Below are 17,528 nucleotides of genomic sequence, written 5' to 3'. Positions count from 1 at the left end.
CCTACACCCAAACGAGGGCATTGCGTTCATCCACCTCTGGCCTGCTGGCTCCCCTTCCTCTGCGGAAGCATAGTTCCCGCTCAGCCCAGTCAAAACTGTTCGCTGCTCTGGCACCCCAATGGTGGAACAAGCTCCCTCACGACGCCAGGACAGCGGAGTCACTCACCACCTTCCGGAGACATTTGAAACCCCACCTCTTTAAGGAATACCTGGGATAGGATAAAGTAATCCTTCTACCCACCCCCCCCACCCACTGGCTATAAGGTGAATGCACCAATTTGTAAGTCGCTCTGGATAAGAGCGTCTGCTAAATGACGTAAATGTAAATTAAATGTCTATGGAATGCAGGCTGTAAATCAATTGTCAGCTCAAGCTATCTCTAGTGACCATACGCCCAGATTAGCTGCAGGGAGTTAGAGTGGAGACCATGAAACACAGCATTAGTAGAACAGATGTCTTACTGTTTGTTAAGTAAATAATTGTTAAATATCCAACAAATCAGGTAAATACTTAATTTTTCTGTCACAGATGACAGATCCGGTAGCCAGTCTCTGGGAAGCTGTTAATATGGTTCCAGGACATCACTCACAGAATCTGTGCAGTGTTTGTATCCAAGAGATAGTTTGACAACTATCTTTAAACTCATGAACATTATCAACAGATAAAACTGCCTACCCACATTCCGATGTTTATTGACCTTTCAAGGTACAGTCTGCAATTGGTAAATCCATTTTTGGACTTTTACATTAATGATATGTAGTCATTGATTATTAAAGACAGTTTGTAAATGTAAACAAACTTTAAAACATGGTTAAAACTATCATTTTGATCTCATGGATGGTCAGTCCTTGCATCCACAGCTCTGTCTATTAATTTTACATTACTCCAGCCCCATCCCTCAGCTGCTTACCAAAACAAGTAGCGGGCGGCCTACACCTTTAAATGTTTTGTCATATTGTATGTTGTGTATAGGTCTTGTAGATCTTGTTTCTGTAGGGGGAAAGGTGCAACAGAAACTCCTTTAGTTGGCTCTCCCTATTTGATTTCTAGAAAAACAATCCTTTGTCTGATCTTCGCTGTTTTTCATTTTGCTCAACTTTTTGGTCTGCTTCCTGTCTAAGTTTGATGTGGGTTTTTCTTTTGCTTGACTCTTCTTGGGCAAATTTAGTGGGTGCTCACGGTAGGTGTCTTTGGTTCCAGTTGTTGTTGCTAGTCAATTTTCAGTGGACACCCCCATGAGTGTCTTTCAAAATCCCTCCTAAAATCCAGTGGTGGAAAAAGTACCCAATGGTCATACTTGAGTAAAAGATACCTTAATAGAAAATGACTCAAGTGAAAGTCACACAGTAAAATACTACTTGAGTAAAAGTCTAAAAGTATTTAGTTTTAAATATACTTAAGTATCAAAAGTAAATGTAATTGCTAAAATATACTTAAGTCTCAAAAGTAAAAGTATAAATCATTTCAAATTCGTTATATTAAACAAACCAGACGGCACCATTTTCTTGTTTTGAAAATGTACGGATAGCCAGGGGCACACTCCAACACTCAGACATCCTTTACATTTAGCCAGGGACACACTCCAACACTCAGACATAAATTACAAACAAAGCGTTTGCATTTAGTTAGTCTGCCAGATCAGAGCCAGTAGGGATGACCAGGGATGTTCTCTTGATAAGTGCGTGAATTTGACAATTTTCCTGTCCTGCTAAGTATTCGAAATGTAACGAGTACTTTTAGGTGTCAGGGAAAATGTATGGAGTAAAACGTACATTATTTTCTTTAGGAATGTAGTGAAGTAAAAGCAAAAGTTGTAAAAAAATATAAATAGTAAAGTACATATACCCCAAAAAACTACTTAAGTAGTACTTTAAAGTATTTTTACTTAAGTACTTTACACCACTGCTAAAATCCCACCTGTTTCGTTTTGGTTGTTGTCAGTGACTTTTTTTTAGTTCCCCCTTCTGTTTGAGTGAAATTATTTGGTTTTCTTGCAGGGGAACGTAACAGCCACTACAAAATTCAGCTGATAGGAGAAACTGTGCAAGATTAATTTGATATATTATTTTAAAGATAAAATATTAACTTAACAAAGGGGGAGTGGTAGAATCTGTGTTTTTAGATTTGCAAAAAGTATTTAATACTGTAAATCAGTGTTCTACTTTAAAAACGTTCAAAGTTTAATTTCTCTCCCAATGCCTTAGCATGTATGGATTCATATTTATCTGACAGAATTCAGTGTGTTAGAATCAATTGGAAAGTCTCATTGTCTGGCAACTGTACAACCAGGATTTTCTCAACTTTCAAGGATTTTAGGTACATGTAAAATATATAAAATAAGACGTTTTAAATATAAAACGCTTTTATTTATTTATTTTACTATGTCTTTGTTATAATTGTTTTGAGGCCGAACTGGTGGCAGTTGTGTAAAAAAGATGCTGCAGAGTTAATTGAAAATGTCTACCTACCTGGCGCCGATGAAGATGGCGGCCTTATTAGCTCAGAAAGTGTTTTGTATCACATACAGCCGGGAAAAACTATTGGATATCAGAGCAGTGGTAACTCACCAGCATTATGACCAGGAATACGACTTTCCCGAAGCAGATCATTTGTTTGCTCTCCCCAGGGCAACTGAACTGATTCCAGCGGCTGACCCAAAACATCGCCGGCGGAGGAGAGGCACTCGGAGCGGCCTGCTGGTCCGACTTAGGAGGCGCGCACACCACCCACCGCTTCCAAGTATTCTACTCGACAATCTTCAATCTTTAGTTAACAAAGTCGACGAACTACGGGCAAGGATTTCTTTCCAGAGAGACATCAAGGCCTGTAACATACTCTGTTTCACGGAAACATGGCTCTCTTGGGATATTCTGTCGGAATCAGTCCAGCCAGATGGGTTCTCAGTTCATCACGCAGACAGGAATAAATATCTCTCCGGGAAGCAGAAGGGCGGAGGTGTGTGTTTCATGATTAACGACTCGTGGTGTAATTGTAGTAACATAGAGGAACTCGAGTCATTCTGTTCACCCGACCTAGAATATCTCACAATCAAATGCCGACCGTATTATCTCCCAAGATAATTTTCTTCAGTTATATTCACGGCCGTGTATATCCCCCCCTCAAGCCGATACCACGACGGCCCTCAAAGAACTTCACTGGACTTTATGCAAACTGGAAACCACATATCCTAAGGCTGCATTTATTGTAGCCAGGGATTTTAACAAAGCAAATTTGAGGACTAGGCTGCCGAAGTTCTATCAACATATCGACTGTTGTACTCGCGCTGCTAAAATCCTCGACCATTGCTATTCAAACTTACGGGACTATTTAACACTGGTCTGACCAATCGGAATCCACACTTCAAGATTGTTTTGATCACGCGGACTGGGATATGTTCCGGGTAGCTTCCGAAAATAATTTAGACATATACACTGAAACAGTGACTGAGTTTATCAGGAAGTGTATAGGTGATGTTGTGCCCACTGTGACTATTAAAACCTACCCTAACCAGAAACCGTGGACAGACGGCAACATTCGCGCAAATCTGAAAGCGCGAACCACCGCATTCAACCATGGCAAGGTGACTGGGAATATGGCAGAATACAAACAGTGTAGCTACTCACTCCGCAAGGCAATTAAACTGGCAAAACATCAGGATAGATACGAAGTGGAGTCGCAATTCAACGGCTCAGACACGAGACGTATGTGGCAGGGTCTACAGACAATCAGGGACTACGAAAAGAAAACCAGCCACGTCGCCGACACCGACGTCTCGCTTCCAGACAAGCTAAACACCTTCTTTGCCCGTTTTGAGGATAACACAGTGCCACTGACGAGGCCCACTACCAAGGACTGTGGCCTCTCCTTCTCCATGGCCGACATGATTAAGACATTTAAGCATGTTAACCCCCGCAAGGCTGACCCAGACGGCATCCTTAGCCGCGTCCTCAGAGCATGGGCAGACCAGCTAGCTGGTGTGTTTATGGACATATTCAATCTCTCCCTTTCTTAGTCTGCTGTTCCCACATGCTTCAAGAGGACCACCATTGTTCCTGTACTCAAGAAAGCAAAGGTAACTGAACTAAATGACTATTGCCCCATAGCACTCATCTCTGTCATCATGAAGTGCTTTGAGAGACTAGTCAAGGATCATCTTACCTGTCACCCTAGACCCACTTCAATTTGCTTACCGCCCCAATAGATCCACAGACGATGCAATTGCCATCACACTGCCCTATCCCATCTGGACAAAAGGAATACCTATGTAGGAATGCTGTTCATTGACTATAGCTCAGCATTCAACACCATAGTACCCTCCAAGCTCATCATTAAGCTCGAGGCCCTGGGTCTGAACCCCGCCCTGTGCAACTGGGTCCTGGACTTCCTGACGGGCCGCCCCCAGGTGGTGAAGGTAGGAAACAACATCTCCACTTCGCTGATCCTCAACACTGGGACCCCACAAGGGTGCGTGCTCAGCCCCCTCCTGTACTCCCTGTTCACCCATGACTGTGTGGCCAAGCACGCCTCCAACTCAATCATCAAGTTTGCAGACGACACAACAGTAGTAGGCTTGATTACCAACAATGACGAGACCACCTACAGGGAGGAGGTGAGGGCTCTGGGAGTGTGGTGCCAGGAAAATAACCTCTCACTCACTCAACATCAACAAAACAAAGGAGATGATCGTGGACGTCAGGAAACAGCAGAGGGTGCACCCCCCTATCCACATCGACGGGACCACAGTGGAGAAGGTGGAAAGCTTCAAGTTCCTTGGCGTACACATCACCAACAAACTGAAATGGTCCACCCACGCAGACAGTGTGGTGAAGAAGGTGCAACAGAGCCTCTTCAACCTCAGAAGGCTGAAGAAATTTGGCTTATCACCAAAAACCCTCACAAACTTTTACAGATGCACAATTGAGAGCATCCTGTCGGGCTTTATCACCGCCTGGTACGGCAACTGCACCGCCCACAACCGCAGGGCTTTCCAGAGGGTGGTGCGGTCTGCCGTACCTACCCGCCCTCCAAGACACATACAGCACCCGATGTCACAGGAAGGCCAAAAAGATCATCAAGGAAATCAACCAGCCGAGCCACTGCCTGTTCACCCCGCTATCATCCAGAAGGCGAGGTCAGTACAGGTGCATCAAAGCTGGGACCGAGAGAATGAAAAACAGCTTCTATCTCAAGGCCATCAGACTGTTAAATAGCCATCACTAGCACATTAGACTGCTGCTGCCTATTGAAATCACTGGCCACTTTAAGAAATGGAACACTAGTCACTTTAATAATGTTTACATATCTTGCACTACTCATCTCATATGTATATTGTTACGGATACAGGTATCCTGTGTGTGTTTTTGTGTTTTTCCTCTCCTTCTGCCCTAATCACAGGTGTCCTTTATGTTCCTGGTTGGTGGTCGTTGGGATGTCCCACCTGTCCGACATCCGTTTGTCTGCTGATTGCTGAGGTGGACCAATCAGTGGACATTCCTCTGTATTGCACCACCTGTTTCTGGTTTTTCACTTACACCTCCCATTGTTTTAAAAGCCAGTCAGTTGTGTTTGTTGGGAGAGACTATTTCTGTATGTGAGTATGGATACTGTGGTGTTCTGTGTTTTGTGTACTCACTCATTTTCCGGTTACTCTGTTTGGTAACTTTGTTGTGTGTTTCTGGGAAAAGGGGGATTTAAGCAAGTTGCCCTTGGGCATACATTACCCGTAGGAAGAAAATTGTCTAAAAACACTAGTTAGACCTGAGCGGACCACCCACTGTAATTGTTGTATGATTAGCAGTAGCTTAGCGGTTCTTGAGGCAGGCAAGATCAGTTTAGTTTTTTTTTTACATTATTGTTTCATTCCTTGGGTCCTGCTCAGCCCTTTTTCCCAAACCTTTACTGTGTGTTCAAAATAAACATCTTGTGTTTGACGGTAGCTTATGGTTGTCGGTGTATTTTTTGTTCTCACTGATTCCATGTCATGATTCTAATTTGCATGAATTATGTTATGGGTCTCTTTTCCATCCACCCTAGACTTTTAAAGCCACGGGGTTCATAACAATATACTGCATTCTATTCTATAATATTCTTCTGTATCTTAGTCCTAGCCGCTCTGTCATTGCTTGTCCATATATGTATATATTCTTAAATCCCATTCCTTACTTTTTTGTGTGTATTGTGTACAGTGAGGGAAAAAAGTATTTGATCCCTTGCTGATTTTGTACGTTTGCCCACTGACAAAGACATGATCAGTCTATACTTTTAATGGTAGGTTTATTTGAACAGTGAGAGACAGAATAACAACAAAAAAATCCAGAAAAACGCATGTCAAAAATGTTATAAATTGATTTGCATTTTAATGAGGGAAATAAGTATTTGACCCCCTCTGCAAAACATGACTTAGTACTTGGTGGCAAAACCCTTGTTGGCAATCACAGAGGTCAGACGTTTCTTGTAGTTGGCCACCAGGTTTGCACACATCTCAGGAGGGATTTTGTCCCACTCCTCTTTGCAGATCTTCTCCAAGTCATTAAGGTTTCGAGGCTGAGATTTGGCAACTCGAACCTTCAGCTCCCTCCACAGATTTTCTATGGGATTAAGGTCTGGAGACTGGCTAGGCCACTCCAGGACCTTAATGTGCTTCTTCTTGAGCCACTCCTTTGTTGCCTTGGCCGTGTGTTTTGGGTCATTGTCATGCTGGAATACCCATCCACGACCCATTTTCAATACCCTGGCTGAGGGAAGGAGGTTCTCACCCAAGATTTGACGGTACATGGCCCCGTCCATCGTCCCTTTGATGCGGTGAAGTTGTCCTGTCCCCTTAGCAGAAAAACACCCCCAAAGCATAATGTTTCCACCTCCATGTTTGACGGTGGGGATGGTGTTCTTGGGGTCATAGGCAGCATTCCTCCTCCAAACACGGCGAGTTGAGTTGATGCCAAAGAGCTCGATTTTGGTCTCATCTGACCACAACACTTTCACCCAGTTCTCCTCTGAATCATTCAGATGTTCATTGGCAAACTTCATGCGGGCCTGTATATGTGCTTTCTTGAGCAGGGGGACCTTGCGGGCGCTGCAGGATTTCAGTCCTTCACGGCGTAGTGTGTTACCAATTGTTTTCTTGGTGACTATGGTCCCAGCTGCCTTGAGATCATTGACAGAATCATCCCGTGTAGTTCTGGGATGATTCCTCACCGTTCTCATGATCATTGCCACTCCACGAGGTGAGATCTTGCATTGAGCCCCAGGCCGAGGGAGATTGACAGATCTTTTGTGTTTCTTCCATTTGCGAATAATCGCACCAACTGTTGTCACCTTCTCACCAAGCTGCTTGGCGATGGTCTTGTAGCCCATTCCAGCCTTGTGTAGGTCTACAATCTTGTCCCTGACATCCTTGGAGAGCTCTTTGGTCTTGGCCATGGTGGAGAGTTTGGAATCTGAATGATTGATTGCTTCTGTGGACAGGTCTTTTTTATACAGGTAACAAACTGAGATTAGGAGCACTCCCTTTAAGAGTGTGCTCCTAATCTCAGCTCGTTACCTGTATAAAAGACACCTGGGAGCCAGAAATCTTTCTGATTGAGAGGGGGTCAAATACTTATTTCCCTCATTAAAATGCAAATCAATTTATAACATTTTTGACATGCATTTTTGTTGTTATTCTGTCTCTCACTGTTCAAATAAACCTACCATTAAAATTATAGACTGATCATCTCTTTGTCAGTGGGCAAACGTACAAAATCAGCAGGGGATCAAATACTTTTTTCCCTCACTGTATATGTTGTGAAATTGTTAGATATTTCTGCACTGTCGGAGCTAGAAGCACAAGCATTTCGCTACATCCGCTATAACATCTGCTAAACACGTGTATGTGACAAATAGCATTTGATTTGATTTGACTTTGAAGATGCAAAATATGTTTTACTGTGAAACAAACAAGAAATAAGACCAAGAAAAACGTACAACTTGAGCGTGCATAACTATTCACCCTCTCAAAGTCAATACTTTGTAGAGCCACCTTTTGCAGCAATTACAGCTTCAAGTCTCTTGGGGTATGGCTCTATAAGCTTGGCACATCTAGCCACTGGGATTTTTGCCCATTCTTCAAGGCAAAACTGCTCCAGCACCTTCAAGTTGGATGGGTTCCGCTGGTGTACAGCAATCTTTAAGTCATACCACAGATTCTCAATTGGATTGAGGTCTGGGCTTTGACTAGGCCATTTCAAGACATTTAAATGTTTCCCCTTAAACCACTCAAGTGTTGCTTTAGCAGTATGCTTAAGGTCATTGTCCTGCTGGAAGGTGAACCTCCGTCCCAGTCTCAAATCTCTGGAAGGCTGAAACAGGTTTCCCTCAAGAATTTCCCTGCGTTTTGCCCCATCCATCATTCCTTCAATTCTAACCAGTTTCCCAGTCCCTGCCGATGAAAAACATCCCCACAGCATGATGCTGCCACCACCATGCTTCACTGTGGGGATGGTGTTCTCAGGGTGAGGAGAGGTGTTGGGTTTGCGCCAGACATAGCGTTTTCCTTGATGGCCAAAAAGCTCAATTTTAGTCTCATCTGACCAGAGTACCTTCTTCCATATGTTTGGGGAGTCTCCCACATGGCTTTTGGCGAACACCAAACGTGTTTGCTTATTTTTGTCTTTAAGCAATGGCTTTGTTCTGGCCGCTCTTCCGTAAAGCTCAGCTCTGTGGAGTGTATGGCTTAAAGTTGTCCTATGGACAGATACTCCAATCTCCGCTGTGGAGCTTTGCAGCTCCTTCAGGGTTATCTTTGGTCTCTTTGTTGCCTCTCTGATTAATGCCCTCCTTGCCTGGTCCTTGACTTTTGGTGGGCGGCCCTCTCTTGGCAGGTTTGTTGAGGTGCCATATTCTATCCATTTTTTAATAATGGATTTAATGGTGCTCCGTGGGATGTTCAAAGTTTTGGATAGTTTTTTATAACCCAACCCTGATCTGTACTTTTCCACAACTTTGTTCCTGACCTGTTTGGAGAGCTCCTTGGTCTTCATGGTGGCGCTTGCTTGGTGGTGCCCTTTGCTTAGTGGTGTTGCAGACTCTGGGGCCTTTCACAACAGGTATATATATACTGAAATCATGTGACAGATCATGTGACACTTAGATAGCACACAGGTGGACTTTATTTAACTAATTATGTGACTTCTGAAGGTAATTGGTTGCACCAGATCTTATTTAGGGGCTTCATAGCAAAGGGGGTGAATACATATGCACGCAGCACTTTTCCGTTATTTTTTTCATTTCACTTCACCAATTTGGACTATTTTGTGTATGTCCATTACATGAAATCCAAATAAAAATCAATTTAAATTACAGGTTGTAACGCAACAAAATAGTAAAAACGCCAAGGGGGATGAATACTTTTGCAAGGCACTGTACACAGATGTAAAGATTAAGACAAATTGTATATTTTATATGAATATATATTTTTAAAGTCATTCAAGTATAAATTACCTCTTTAATTACCAAATGTACTGCAAATTCCGGTAACTTTGGGAAATTACCGGTAGTTTTGCAACCCTAGGCTTGAGCAGTCATGTCTGTGGGTATTAATGTTTACACAGAAAGTGGAAAAACTGGTTTAAAGTAAATCAAGGATATAACCACTTGCGAACCTGTTTGGTTGTTTGTTTTGATTAGTTGTTTTCTTGTCTTTTTTAAACCATTTTAAAACCTATCTAGGTACTGATTGATCATTCATGAATCCTGTTGATGATTCAATGTGTAAATATTTTAATTGTGTCTGTCCCTAATAAATAAATAAATACATGAAAACCGAAGACCCAGAGCTCTGACTTGATGTATAGTATGTTACTGTACAGCCTCTGTGTTCCAATTGAAGTGCTTATAGTGACCAATCTGCCATTTTCGTACCATATACGGGATGTAAGTATAAAGGTCTACGAACCTGTGTTTGTTAGTTATAAGATTATCTTACCTCAATATAAAAAGTGTAGTACTGACACTTTTCCTAGTTTAGGCCCCCCGTGACATTAGCATATCTAGTATGCTACGACAGTTCAGGGCAAGCTTTTTCAATTAAATATTTCCATTCTATCAGAAGATAAATAAAGTCAACAAAATTAGTATAAATGCATCAAACTAAATTAATGTACAAAAATAACCTTAGGTATGCTATATACTTTAGCGGTAATATCCTTATATACATCCCAGACCTGGGTTCAAATACTTGAGCCAACCTTTATTGAGCTTTCCTGTTGTAATGGAACCAATAGAAAAGTCCCAAAAGTGCAAACAAAGTATTTGAAATATTTCAAATAGTATTTGAACAAAGGTCTGATACATCCCTTGACTAGGTGACTATGAGATCTGACAGTGTGAACACCCTCTCCTCCAGTTCCTTCTGTGCAATGTGGACCACCCGGCACCTGAACTCTGAGCCGTAGTCCTCTGTGGTGGGGCTCAGTTTGAGGAAGCTCCACATAGAGTAGAGGCCGTTGATGTTGAGGCTGGGTGGGGAGTTGAAGACCTGGCGGGTGGGGACCCCCTGTCCATCCTTAAACCACGTGACAGACACTTGTTCGGGACAGAAGTCTTTGATGCAGAGGTTGAGCGTGCACTCCTCATCTGGGAGAGGGAGTAGTGGCTCACACTTGATGAACATCACGCTTGGAGGAGTACCTAGTGAAGAAGACACATGGGTCCTATTCATTGGGCATCAAATTGAAGAACATTGCCTGAAACAGGGAGGGAGTACCTGGACTTGCCCAATAAGAAATAATCATTTAAATTTTCAGTTGCAAAAACGTTTTGCTATGACAAGCCCTAATGAATATAAAATGATGACGCACGCACATTACGTTTGTGCAAAAAAGTTATCAGAAGACACTATCAACTTATCAGGGGAAGACTATCTTGAATATCAGCTCCATCAGTTATATTTTGTCGATGCATTTTGAGCAAAATTATGAAAACCAACAAATATAATTCAATTTCCAGGATGTAAATTTGCATTTAATCTACACATTATGACAATTACCACCATATAGCCTAGCTTTGATTGACAGAATACATTTGTGTAAACACGTAAATAAAACAGAGGTCTCAAACTGGTGGCCCCAAGACAAAACGAGTTTGTGACCCCTGTGCTAAAATGAACACGTCTTTGATTAGTTACCTTGTGTGTTGATATGATAGAGAACGTCTTTGTATCCCGGCCCGGGGAAACTGGAGTGATACAAGCGGCATGTGTAGACCGCCCTCTCGTCTTCCTGAGCCACGGTCAGTTCAATCTTACTCCACATGCTGTACATGCGCTCGTGGTCAGAGAACGGTCCATAGTTAGTGGCTGTCCTCACCTGCTCCCCGTCGTTTCTCAACCACTCGAGATGGAGGTCGTCTGGGTAGAACTTCTCGACCCGACAGCATAGCACCAGCAACCTCTCCACCTCTGGGATCTGAGGCATGCTGGAGATGTGAAAGAATGATGGAGTCACTGGGGAAAATGTAAAGAGAACAGCGTGTTAAGTCAAAAGTGGCACATTTCTAGATATTGGTACAGATTCAGTTGGATGGACTTTGCTGTCATTTTTGGTTGTGTTTTATGACTGACAGTGTATTCAATTCTACTCGATTGATGAGGAAAAATATTAATACGTCCACTCATTTATATTGCTCTCAAGACCCACTTCAAGCTCGGACTACTACCTGACTTTGAACACAGAATAGTTCCGCATGACTGTACTGGTTACATTACCTTATTACATTATTATAGTTATTCCATGACATTATTACATTACCTTTTACACTCACAGTGGTCTCTCTGGTGATCTTCCTGCCTCTGTAGAGCACAACACACAGGTACTTAGCCTGGTCCTCACTGACTGACAGACAGATGGACAGGGTGGACACGTGATCCACGCCCTCAGAGTGGATGTTAGCCTGGTCACTCATGTCCTTGTGGCTCAACAGCGCCATTGATTGACTGTTGGATGCTGCGGTACAGTCCGTATTGGCTGTTATCTTGTACCATTTCACTTTGAGCTCTCTCACTCGTACTCTTTTAATGATGCATTTTAAGTTGGTCGGCTTCATGGCGTAAATTATGGTGGGTTTGATGATGTCAGAGATGCTGGGTGGAACTGAGGAAAAATACACAAACATTATGACAATGATCATGTACATCGGTAGTCAGCATGCTACTTCAGTTTTCACCATGCTGTCAGTAGTCACCATGCTACATCAGTAGTCACCATGCTACATCAGTAGTCACCATGCTACTTCAGTTTTCACCATGCTACATCAGTAGTCACCATGCTACATCAGTAGTCACCATGCTACATCAGTTTTCACCATGCTGTCAGTAGTCACCATGCTGTCAGTAGTCACCATGCTACATCAGTAGTCACCATGCTACTTCAGTTTTCACCATGCTGTCAGTAGTCACCATGCTGTCAGTAGTCACCATGCTACATCAGTAGTCACCATGCTACATCAGTAGTCACCATGCTACTTCAGTTTTCACCATGCTACATCAGTAGTCACCATGCTACATCAGTAGTCACCATGCTACATCAGTTTTCACCATGCTGTCAGTAGTCACCATGCTGTCAGTAGTCACCATGCTACATCAGTAGTCACCATGCTACTTCAGTTTTCACCATGCTGTCAGTAGTCACCATGCTGTCAGTAGTCACCATGCTACATCAGTAGTCACCATGCTACATCAGTAGTCACCATGCTACTTCAGTTTTCACCATGCTACATCAGTAGTCACCATGCTACATCAGTAGTCACCATGCTACATCAGTTTTCACCATGCTGTCAGTAGTCACCATGCTGTCAGTAGTCACCATGCTACATCAGTAGTCACCATGCTACTTCAGTTTTCACCATGCTGTCAGTAGTCACCATGCTGTCAGTAGTCACCATGCTACATCAGTAGTCACCATGCTACATCAGTAGTCACCATGCTACTTCAGTTTTCACCATGCTGTCAGTAGTCACCATGCTACATCAGTAGTCACCATGCTACATCAGTAGTCACCATGCTACTTCAGTTTTCACCATGCTGTCAGTAGTCACCATGCTGTCAGTAGTCACCATGCTACATCAGTAGTCACCATGCTACATCAGTAGTCACCATGCTACATCAGTTTTCACCATGCAACATCAGTAGTCACCATGCTACGTCGTAGTCACCATGCTACAAGGTGTGCAGGCTTTGGTTCTACCCCAGCACAACAGAACACACCTGAATCTACAGTGAGGGAAAAAAGTATTTGATCCCCTGCTGATTTTGTACATTTGCCCACTGACAAAGACATGATCAGTCTATACTTTTAATGGTAGGTTTATTTGAACAGTGAGAGACAGAATAACAACTAAAAAATCCAGAAAAACGCATGTCAAAAATGTTATAAATTGATTTGCATTTTCATGAGGGAAATACGATTTTGACCCCTCTGCAAAACATGACTTAGTACTTTGTGGCAAAACCCTTGTTGGCAATCACAGAGGTCAGACGTTTCTTGTAGTTGGCCACCAGGTTTGCACACATCTCAGGAGGGATTTTGTCCCACTCCTCTTTGCAGATCTTCTCCAAGTCATTAAGGTTTTGAGGCTGATGTTTGGCAACTCGAACCTTCAGCTCCCTCCACAGATTTTCTATGGGATTAAGGTCTGGAGACTGGCTAGGCCACTCCAGGACCTTAATGTGCTTCTTCTTGAGCCACTCCTTTGTTGCCTTGGCCGTGTGTTTTGGGTCATTGTCATGCTGGAATACCCATCCACGACCCATTTTCAATGCCCTGGCTGAGGGAAGGAGGTTCTCACCCAAGATTTGACGGTACATGGCCCCGTCCATCGTCCCTTTGATGCGGTGAAGTTGTCCTGTCCCCTTAGCAGAAAAACACCCCCAAAGCATAATGTTTCCACCTCCATGTTTGACGGTGGGGATAGTGTTCTTGGGGTCATAGGCAGCATTCCTCCTCCTCCAAACACGGCGAGTTGAGTTGATGCCAAAGAGCTCGATTTTGGTCTCATCTGACCACAACACTTTCACACAGTTCTCCTCTGAATCATTCAGATGTTCATTGGCAAACTTCAGACGGCCCTGTATATGTGCTTTCTTGAGCAGGGGGACCTTGCGGGCGCTGCAGGATTTCAGTACTTCACGGCGTAGTGTGTTACCAATTGTTTTCTTGGTGACTATGGTCCCAGCTGCCTTGAGATCATTGACAAGATCCTCCCGTGTAGTTCTGGGCTGATTCCTCACCGTTCTCATGATCATTGCAACTCCACAAGGTGAGGGAGATTGACAGTTATTTTGTGTTTCTTCCATTTGCGAATAATCGCACCAACTGTTGTCACCTTCTCACCAAGCTGCTTGGTGATGGTCTTAAAGCCCATTCCAGCCTTGTGTAGGTCTACAATCTTGTCCCTGACATCCTTGGAGAGCTCTTTGGTCTTGGCCATGGAGAGTTTGGAATCTGATTGATTGATTGCTTCTGTGGACAGGTGTCTTTTATACAGGTAACAAACTGAGATTAGGAGCACTCCCTTTAAGAGTGTGCTCCTAATCTCAGCTCGTTACATGTATAAAAGATACCTGGGAGCCAGAAATCTTTCTGATTGAGAGGGGGTCAAATACTTATTTCCCTCATTAAAATGCAAATCAATTTATAACATTTTTGACATGCGTTTTTCTGGATTTTTTTGTTGTTATTCTGTCTCTCACTGTTCAAATAAACCTACCATTAAAATTATAGACTGATCATTTCTTTGTCAGTGGGCAAACGTACAAAATCAGCAGGGGATCAAATTCTTAATTCCCTCACTGTACTAATCACTTCTTGGATGTCAACGTACCTGTGAAAAAATACCTGTAGAAGACCATTGCACCACCGATGACGGAGAAGACCAGAAGAACACTAACAAGACTAGTAACTACCATCAGTGTTACAGCATTAAACCCTGGATCTGATGAGAGAGGAGTTATAAGTACATGTTGATTAGCTGATGAAATACACTATAAATACACTGAAATTGACTTTCAGTCCATTGAAATACACTGTGTATAGTAGTGTTCAGTTGAATCATTTTTAAAATCACCCAATTGCATTTGTTCTATTCTCATTGTATTTATTATCTGTATTTGTCTGTATGCTTAATGACATCTTTTAATTTCTGCACAGAGCTGCAAGCAACATTTTCCCATGGGGACAATACAGTATAATTTGTTATGAATCCCAATATGAAGTGAATAGGAGAGCGGTGTATTGGCTTCCCACCTTGCACGGTCAACAAAATGCTTTTGCTGTATTTCCCATCAGGGTAGGACCTATGTTCGATGTGACAGATGTACATGGCTCCTCCGCTCCCTACGGTTGTAGCCTGGACAGTGATGCGACTGCTGACACTGTAGGTGCCGTCTGGATTGGGCACAGCCATTCCGGTGCACACGTCACGCGAGACGGTCCCGCGAGCCATGCTCCCACGGGCCACCCGGGAGCCATTTTGGATCAGCCAGGTCACGGCCAGATTCTCTGGGTAGAATCCCATGATGTCACACATCAATGTCCTTTCCTCCCCCTCCATCACCGTGGCTGTCTCTGGGAGGGACACTGAGGGTCTGGCTGTAGGGAAAAGATGGAGGAAAGAGAGTGAATTCATTTCCCTCACTGTATCCTAGTTCACACACAATCAAATACATTGTACACACAGCCTGAGTGTCAAGTTGTGAACTAAGCCGGAGTGTGAAGTTGTGAACTCAGGCTTGTTGTGAACTAAGCCTGAGTGTGAAGTTGTGAACTAAGCCTGTGTGTGAAGTTGTGAACAAAGCCTGTGTGTGAAGTTGTGAACTAAGCCTGAGTGGGTGTAAGGTAAAGCCATGTCATTATTTAAACAATAAGATACACCCATTAGGATACTACTGGAGGCCTTTTCTAAACTTTCACAGCAATATCAATACTATCGTAGTATCAGTGGAGGATGGTGTCACTTTAAAATTGGAGGACCGGCTCATTGTAATGACTGGAACAGTATCAAACACACTCCATTCCAGTCATTACTATGAGCCGTCCTCTTTTCAACAGCCTCCACTGCATATCATGGCTTCATTTCCCGCTGGGCTAAAATGTTCTGGTGATAAAACGTACAAAAGAAGGGGCACATATAGCATATCAGACAGCACCTGATACTTCCAGCTGAGAGGAGACTTTGTATATGTTGGGAGTGATGATCACTCTGCAGCGGTAGAGTCCCTCATCAGCCACAGTCACGTTGAACAAATGAAGGGAGGCATTGCCCTGAAGCAACCCTGTTTGGTCGACTTGGGACCCTTCACGATGCACCTTGCCGCTCTCGTTCTGGAACGTATATACTAGGTGCTTTATGGTCTCTTTATCCACCATGATCCCCCACTCAACCGTGATTTTCTTCAGCGGTACATGTTCAGGATTGTTGAAAAAGCAGTTTAAGGTAACGTCCGTGCCAGCTAAAATGGCGATCTTCTTTGTAGACTCGGCATTTGCACCTAAAAAGTCCAAAACACAAACCAGTTTAGGTGATATCTTTTTATCTCAGTCATGAGAGTTTGGGGTTGAGTGCCTTGCTGCTGTATTTTAATATTGCACATGACTGCAGCATGTAGCTTGCATGTATTTAATGATATCACCCTGATTCACAATCAATACATAGGATACAATACTTTATTGGTCAATTTGCACAGATATTTCTTTTTTGCTGTCACGGTACCCAACCTAACACACTGGAAGCAGCACCCCTGGGAGCACTTAGGGGTAAAGTGCCTTGCTCAAGGGCGGTAGGTAGTATACAGGGATATTAAAGCTGGCAATCCTACGGCTGCCAGATCACTCCTTGCATATTTCCCCACAGGCAGCTCAAGGGTTCGACCTGGCAATCCTCCGGTTAACAGCCCGCCTCTCTAACCACGATGCCCCATTATCAAAACGGACAACTATTCTCTGCTGTTACATAAAAAACATGCATAGCATAAAGAGCTACTGTAGGATATCTTCCCATAAATGTAGTAATGCATCGGGATTACATGTGAAAAAATTGAGAATAACTTGTTTTGTAGCCAAGGCAAATACTGTTGTTCGCTTCTAGGACTGACTTTGACCTTTGTCCCACTACTCCTAAGAAACCTGTAGTTACACTACAAAGACAATCAAAACACTGGACAGTTTTTCGTCTTACCTTTACAATGCAAAATAATGAGCATAATCGTAATGACATGTTTAATATCCCAGCTGCTATTCATTGGTAGTCACCTTGGATTATTTACTGTGGCAGGTGCATTGGGACTGGAGAGCAATTCTGAAAGTAAACTTCGACACGGATCTCAGTCATGTGCGTTCCCATGCTCCAATTGAGTCACAGGAAAGCTCATAAGTTACCAAATATGGACTTGGTTACTTAACAGTGAATATTGTGGTTGTGTGCGTCAGAAAGGTCCAATAGAAATAGAACTGAAAATCATTGCCTGACACCGTGTGGGGCTGATTGAGGAACCGCATTCT

At 43.2% G+C, this 17,528-nt stretch overlaps 1 gene segment (V, D, J or C); it reads right to left on the bottom strand.

Annotated features, from left to right (window-relative positions):
- Nucleotides 1-9,739: 9,739 nt before the first annotated feature.
- LOC311134266 (immunoglobulin heavy constant epsilon-like) lies at nucleotides 9,740-17,360 on the bottom strand. The segment is given in 7 exons: nucleotides 17,206-17,360; nucleotides 16,178-16,519; nucleotides 15,276-15,620; nucleotides 14,854-14,964; nucleotides 11,784-12,125; nucleotides 11,162-11,479; nucleotides 9,740-10,665 (listed from the first exon to the last, which is right to left on the bottom strand).
- Between the last annotated feature and the right edge of the window lie 168 nt (nucleotides 17,361-17,528).

The sequence above is a fragment of the Coregonus lavaretus genome (assembly GCF_964263955.1).
Source record: "Coregonus lavaretus genome assembly, chromosome: 8".
Classification (NCBI taxonomy): Eukaryota; Metazoa; Chordata; class Actinopteri; order Salmoniformes; family Salmonidae; genus Coregonus; species Coregonus lavaretus.
The sequence above is the reverse complement of the archived record's forward strand: the minus strand, read 5'-3'. Positions and strand labels throughout refer to the sequence as shown.